The sequence below is a fragment of the Macaca mulatta genome, chromosome 11 (assembly GCF_049350105.2).
Source record: "Macaca mulatta isolate MMU2019108-1 chromosome 11, T2T-MMU8v2.0, whole genome shotgun sequence".
Taxonomy (NCBI): Eukaryota; Metazoa; Chordata; class Mammalia; order Primates; family Cercopithecidae; genus Macaca; species Macaca mulatta.
The window spans coordinates 62,718,480-62,726,882 of NC_133416.1; positions in this window are offsets into that span (position 1 = coordinate 62,718,480).

Below are 8,403 nucleotides of genomic sequence, written 5' to 3' on the forward strand. Positions count from 1 at the left end.
TGAAGCCAAACTGGGATCAGAGGAGAGAGATTGTTCACAACTTAATCACAGATATCATCTAGGATTAACCTCAAATACAAACATTCCTCTCACCAAACATAAGCTGAGAATTAATCCTGTACATAGGGCTCTAGGGCAAAGCCAAACACTGATCCTTCCAAGACCATGTCCCTCTACTCCTTCCAATCTGAAATTCCTTTTGTTAGGGAGAGTCATTTAGTAGCTATTAGGAGTCACTTGACAATTATCATTTCCATGTAAACATTTAGAGATTGCAAGTGTGTAAACTTGGAAAAGTTTGAGCAGGAGTGTCAGGAACAAGTGGAAGAGCAGTTCTCAAGTCTAGAAGAAATAGAGGAAGAACAAGACCTCCTACCTCTCATCAGAGGACAGTTATCAGGGTACATGAGACTGAAAGAGAAAAGGAGTTTCTGGGAGGAAACACTAAACCCTACTCCATCTCTCACATTTCTTGACCACTATATGAGACCATCACAGCAACAGAAGGTAAATGCCCTAACTATCTCCCTCTTTAGGAGTCATATGGTGTTATGAACATTAAGAAAACAAGTTATATTGTCTAGCTTTATACATAAATATAATAATGGTATTTTATTTAACATTATGCCCAGGATACACTAGACTGCTCAAAAAAACATATCATTGCAAAATGGCAGTACTAAGTCCTTACCTAAAAATAATATCTTTGAATGTAAATGAACTAACATCTCCAATTAAAAGACAAAGAGGTCTGAATTAAATATATGCTGCCTACAACAAACTCAATTCATCCCTAAGGACACATATAGACTGAAAGTGAAGAGATGGAAAAAGATATTCCATTCAAATGGAAACCAGAGCAGCACTAGCTATACTTATATCCGATAAAATATACTCTAAGCCAAAAACTGTAAAAAGAGACAAAGGAGGTCATTATACAATAATAAAGGGATCAATTCAGCAAAATAATATAACATAGATGCAAAAATCTTTAACAAAATACTAGCTAACTGAATCCAACAGCATATCAAAAAGATAATCCAGCATGATCAAGTGGACTTCATACCAGGGATGCAGGGAAGGTTTAACATACGCAAATCAGTAAGTGCGATATGCCACATAAACAGAATTAAAAACAAAAATCACATGATCATTTAAATAGATGCAGGAAAAACATTCCACAAAATCCAGCATCACTTTATTATTAAAACTCTCAGCAAAACTGGCATACAAGGAAGATACCTCAATGTAACAAAAGCCATCTATGACAAACCCACAGCCAACATAATAGTGAATGGGGAAAAGTTGAAAGCATTCCCTAGGAGAACGGGAACAAGACAAGGATGCCCACTCTCACCATTCCTCTTCAACACAGTACTGTAAGTTCTAGCCAGAGAAATCAGACAAGAGAAAGAAATAAATGGCATCAAAATTGGTAAAGAGGAAGTCAAATTGTCATTGTTTGCTGACGATATGATTGTTTACCTCAGAATCCCTAAAGACTCCTCCAGAAAGCCCCTAGAACTAATAAAAGAATTCAGCAAAGTTTCTGGATACAAGATTAATGTATGCAAATCAGTAGCTCTTCTATACACCACAGGGACCAAGCAGAGAATCAAATCAAGAACTCAACCCCTTTTACAATAGCTGCAAAAAACATAAAATACTTAAGAATATACCTAACCAAGGAGGCAAAATAACTCTACAAGGAAAACTACAAAACACTGCTGAAAGAAATCATAGATGACACAAACAGAAACACATCCCATGTTTCATGGATGGGTAGAATCAATATTGTGAAAATGACCATAATGCCAAAAGCAATCTATAAATTCATTGCAATCCCTATCAAAATACCACCATCATTCTTCACAGAATTAGAAAAAAAAAATCTAAAATGCATATGGAACCAAAAAAGAGCTCACATAGCCAAATCAAGATTAAGCAAAAAGAACAAATCTGGAGGCATCACACTATCTGATTTCAAACTATACAGTAAGGCCACAGTCACCAAACAGTGTGGTACTGGTATAAAAATAGGCACATAGACCAGTGGAACAGAGTAGAGAACCCAGAAATAAAAACCAACTGATCTTCAACAAAGTAAACAAAAACATATAAAGTGGGGAAATGACATGATTTTCAAAAAATGGTGCTCATATATTTGGCTAGCCACATGTAGGAGAATGAAACTGGATCCTCATCTCTCACCTTATACAAAAATCAACTCAAGATGGATTAAGGACTTAAACTTAAGACCTGAAACTATAAAAATTCTAAAAGATAACATTGGAAAAACCCTTCTAGACTTTGGCTTAGGCAAGGGTTTCCTGACCAAGAACCCAAAAACAAATGCAATAAAAACAAAGATAAACAGTTGGGACCTAATGAAACTAAAGAGATTTTGCACAGCAAAAAGAACAGTCAGCAGAGTAAACAGACAATCCATAGAGTGGGAGAACATCTTTATAGTCTATACATCTGACAAGGACTAATATCCAGAATCGACAACAAACTCAAACAAATCAGTAAGAAAAAAACCAAACAATCCCATCAAAAAGTGGGCTAAGGACACAAATAGACAATTCTCAAAAGAAGATATACAAATGGCCAACAAACACATGAAAAAATGCTCAACATCACTAATGATCAGGGAAATGCAAATCAAAACCACAATGTGATTCCACCTTACTCCTGCAAGCATGGCCATAAACAAAAAATTTAAAAACAGTAGATGTTGGCGTAGATGTGGTGATCAGGGAATACTTCTACACTGCTGGTGGGAATATAAACTAGTACAGCCACTATGGAAAACAGTGTGGAGATTACTTAAAGAACTAAAAGTAGAACTACCATTTGATCCCATAATCCCACTACTGGTTATCTACCCAGAGGAAAAGAAGCCATGATACGAAAAGATACTTTCACATGCATGTTTATAGCAACACAATTCACAATTGCAAAATCATGGAACCAACCGAAATGCCCATCAATCAACAAGTGGATAAAGAAACTGTGGTGTGTGTATATATATATGTATATATGTGTGTGTGTGTGTGTATGTGTGTATATATATATATGATGGAATACCACTCAGCCATAAAAAGGAATGAATTAATGGCATTTGCAGTGACCTGGATGAGACTGGAGACTATTATTCTAAGTGAGGTAACTCAGGAATGGAAAACCAAACATTGTATGTTCTCACTGATATGTGAGAACTTAGCTATGAGGACACAAAGGCATAAGAATGATACGGTGGACTTTGGGGACTTGGGAGGAGGTTGGGAAGAGGGTTAAAGACTACAAATAGGGTCTGGTGTATGCTGCCCAGGTAATGGGTGCACCAAAATCTCACACATCACCACTAAAGAACTTATTCATGTAACCAAATACATCCTGTACCCCCAATAACCTACTGGGGGAGAAATAAATGAATAAATAAATAAATATAAAATGTGTTCTTCTAAAAAAAGAATTAATAAAGATCAAAGCAGAAATAAATAAAATTGAGACTAAAAAAATACAGAAGATCAACAAAACAAAAAGTTGATTTTTTGAAAAGATGAAATTGACAGACCTTTAGCTGGACAGAAAAATTAAGAGATAACACAAATAAGTAAAATCAGAAATGAAAAAGGAGACCTCACAACAGATACCACAGTAATACAAAGGGTCATTAGAGACTGCAATGAACAACTATATGCCAATGAATTCAAAAATCAAAAGGAAATGGATTTATAAATCCCTCAACACATACAACCTACTGAGATGGAGCCTAGAGGAAACTGAAAACCTGAACAGACATGAACAAGTAACAAGATTGAATCAGTAATAATAATAAAAAGTCTCCCAACAAAGAAAGGTCCAGAACTAGATGCCTTCACAACTGAATTCTACCAAACCTTTAAAGAAAAATTAATATCAATTATTCTCAAACTATTTCAAAATGTTGATGCAGAGAGAACTTTTCCCAACTCATTCCATGAGGCCGTGATTCCAAAATCAGAAACGGACACAGAAAAAAAAAAAAAACATGGGCCAATATTCCTGATGAACATATACACAAAAACCCTCAACAAAATACTAGCAAACAAAATCAAACAATATATCAAACACATAATACACCATGACTAAGTGGGATGTATCCCAGGAATGTAATGATGGTCCAACACATACAAATCAATAAATGTGATTCATCACATAAAATAGAATGAAGGACAAAAAACACATGATCATCTCAATAGATGAAGAAAAGATACCTGATGAAATTCAATATCCCTTCATGATAAAAACTCTCAAAAAAATTAAGTATGGAAAGAAAGTACCTCAACACAATAAAGGCCTTATATGACAAACCCATTATACTGAATCTGATGTCTAACATACTGAAATTAACATTATACTGAAAGCTTTTCTTCTAAGAACTGGAACAAGACAAGGAAATACACACTCACCACTCTTATTCCACATAATAATTGAAGTCCTAGTCAAAGCAATTAGGCAGGAGAAAGAAATGAAAGGCATTCAAATTGGAAAGGAGGAAATCAAGTTGTCCCTGTTTATATATAGAAAATCCTAAAGACTCAACCTAAAAACTCTTAGAACTGAAAAGTAAAGTCATAGGATACAAAAGCAGCATGCAAAAATCAGTAGCATTTCATACATGAACAACTAACTAGCTGAAAAAAGAAATCATTAAGGCAATCCTATTTACAATAGCTATTAAAAATAAAATAGCAAGGAATAAATTTAATCAAGGAAGTGAAAGACCTCTAGAAGGAAAACTACAAAACACTGATGAAAGAAACTAAAGAGGATACAAATGGAAAGATATCACATGCTTGTAGGTCAGAAGAATTAATATTGTTAAAATGACCATAATCCTAAAGCAATCTACAGATTCAATGCAATCCCTATTAAAACAATGACATTCTTCACAGAAATAGAAAAAACAATCTTGAAATGTGTATAGAACCACAAAACACTTCGAAAAGGCAAAGCAATCCTGGACAACAAGAACAAAGCTAAAAGAATCACATTGCCAGACTTCAAAATACACTACAAAGCTGTAGTAACAAAAACAGGGGGAGGGATTGCATTGGGAGTTATACCTGATGTAAATGACGAGTTGATGGGTGCTGACGAGTTGATGGTGCAGCACGCCAACATGACACAAGTATACAAGTATGCATATGTAATAAACCTGCACGTTATCCACATGTACCCTAGAAAAAGTATAATTAAAAAAAAGCATGATACCAGCATGAAAACAGACACATAGACCAATTGAATAGAATGGATAACCCAGATATTAATACACATATCTATAGCCAATTGATTTTGACAAAGGCACCAAGACACTCTTGGGGAAAGGACAGTCTCTTCAAGAAATGGTGCTGGGGAAACTGGATGTCCATATATAGAAATATGAAACTAGACTCCCATCTCTCTCCCTACAAAAATCAACTCAAAATGGATGAAAGACCTAAATGTAAGACCCAAAACTATAAAACTTCTAGAAGAAAACAAAGGGGGAAATCTCCATAACATTGGTCTGGGTAATGATTTATTGGATATAACAACAAAAGCATAAGCAACAAATGTAAAAATATAGACAAACTAATTACATCAAATTTAAAAGCTTCTACACAGTGAAGGAAACAATCAACAGAGTGAGGAGACAATCTATAGAATGGAAGAAAATATTTGCAAACTATTTATCTCACAGGTGATTAATATCCAAAATATATAAAGAATTCAACAACTCAGTAGCAAGAAAACAAATAACCTAATTTAAAAACAGGCATAGAACCTAAATAGAAATTTCTCAAAGGAAGACATACAAATGACAACAGGTATATAAAAAAAAGTTCAACATCACTAATCATCAGAAAAATGCAAATCAAAACCACATGAGATAACACCTCACTCCTGTTGAAATGGTTATCATCATCTGGGTATGGTGGCTCATGCCTGAATCCTAGCACTTTGGGAGGCCACAGCAGGAGGATTACTTGAGCTCAGGAGTTTGAGACTAGCCCAGGGAATATAGTGGGACCTCGTCTCTACAAAAAATAAAAATAAAAATAAATAAATTAGCTGGGGCACCGTGGCATGCACCTATAGTCCCAGCTACTCTGGAGGGTGGGGTAGGGAGATCATTTGAGCCCAGGAGGTGGAGGTTACAATGAGCTGAGATTGTGCCGCTGCACTCCATGCTGGGCAACAGAGAGAGACTGTCTCAAAAAAAAAGAGAGGCGGCTATTATCAAAAAGACAAAAGATAACAAGTTTTGGAGAAAAGGGAATCCTTGCACACTGTTGGAAGTTCCCCAAAACTAAAAAATACAATTGTTCCCAAAAGAAAATAAAAATAGGAAAAAAAAAAAAAAAAAAAAAAAAAGGCCAAGTACTATGGCTCGTACCTGTAATCCCAGCGCTCTGGAAGACCAAGTTGGGGCACATCCCTTGAGTTCAGGAGTTCAACAACCCAAGAACAGCCTGGGCAACATGGCAAAACCCCGTCTCTACAAAAAATACAAAAATTACCCAGGTGTGATGGCAAGTCCCTGCAGTCCTAGCTACTTGAGAGGCTGAGGTGGAAGGATTGCTTGAGCCCAGAAGGTTGAGGCTGCAGGAAGCCATGTTTGTGGCATTGCATTCCAGCCTGGGAGACAGAGATTCTGTCTCAAAAAAACAAAATAGAATTACAAAATGATTTAGCAATCCTATTAATGGGCATATATCCAAAGGAAATTATATCAGTATGCCAAAGAGAAGATATCTGCATTCCCATGTTTATTGTGGCACTATTCACAAGAGTCAAGATACAGAACTAACCTAAGGGTCCATCAATGGATGAATTAATGAATAAAGAAAATGTAGTACATATACACAATGGAATAATATTCAGCCATAAAAATTTAATCCTATCATTTGGGACAACACAGATGAACCTGGAGGATATTATGTTAAGTGAAATAAGCCAAGCACAGAAAGAAATTCTGCATGATCTCACTTACATGTGAAATCTCAAAAACCTGATCTCACAGAACTAGAGAGTAGAATGGTGTTACCAAAGACTGGGACAGTTGTAGGGGGGAGGATTGGGGAGATATTGGTCAAAGGATACAAAATTACGGTTAGATAAAGAGGAATAAGTTCACGAGATATGTTGCATTGTGACTACAATTAATATAAAATACATTGTATTCTTGAAAAATGCTGAGAATGGATGTTAAGTGTTCTAACCACAAAAATGATAGCTATGTGAACTAATGCATATGTTAATTAGCTAGATTTAACCATTCCAAAATGTTATATTCTTCAAAACATCATGATATACATGATAAATACATACAATTTAACTGTCAATTTAAATAAATAAATACTGGTAATTGTTCTATTTCCCACAATTTGTTTAGTTTTGTTTTGTCGAAATAGGATTTCATTATGTTGCTGAGACTGGTCTCGAACTTCTGGGCTCAAGCAATCCACCTGCTTCAGGCTCCCAAAGTGCTGGGACTACAGACATAAGACACCATGCCCAGCCCATGATTATTTTTAACCATCATTATTTCTGCAGTTTTCATAAGGCTTTTGTAATATACTGATGTTCTCCTGTAAAATTCTTTAGAGTCTCTTTAGACTTCTTCCCTAAACTCCTATTAAAAGTTCAATTCAAGAGTTCTCAAAAATTAGGGTTCATTAGTATGTTCTGCATGTGGGTCTCTTGAGATCTTTTATTTCTTTCCTCAAATGATTATGTTGAGGTCTCCTCAGAATAGAAATTTTAAAATGTGCTTCAGTCTGGTGTGAAATCAGAGAGGATGCACATATCTATGTTCAAATAAGGCAAAGTAGAGGAAATAAATATTTGAAGGGAGAGTGCTTCCTAGGGTTTTATTCCCACTAGTATAACTTTGCATAGCTTAAAATAAGTCACATCTCAAAGGATTAGTTACTGGCCAAGGTGCATTTAAATTAATGTGCAAATAGGAAGTAGCAAATGAGAACTAAACTGATATATAACCGGATGAGTAAGATTTTTCTTACTAAGTTTTCATAAGTTTGTGAACTTTGTGAATGATTACATCAACAAATCACGGTTGGAAAAGCAAACAAGTTGAATTTTATGCCACCTCTCATCCATATCTGACTTCTAAATTGTGATCCATTCCACAGACGTCTATGGTCAAAATCCTATAACATTTGTCCTGAAAGTCAAGTGTAAGTATATTCTCAGCTTATAGTTATATCTATGTTACCTTTTTGTAATTGTGGAACATGAAATCATGTAACTGTAATTTTTTTTTGTTTAATTAAAAAGTACCTTATGCTTGTAGCCCCTTTCCTGAAAGTAACTAGTCCATTCAGAGGCTTAGAGAATGTGTAGCATGGG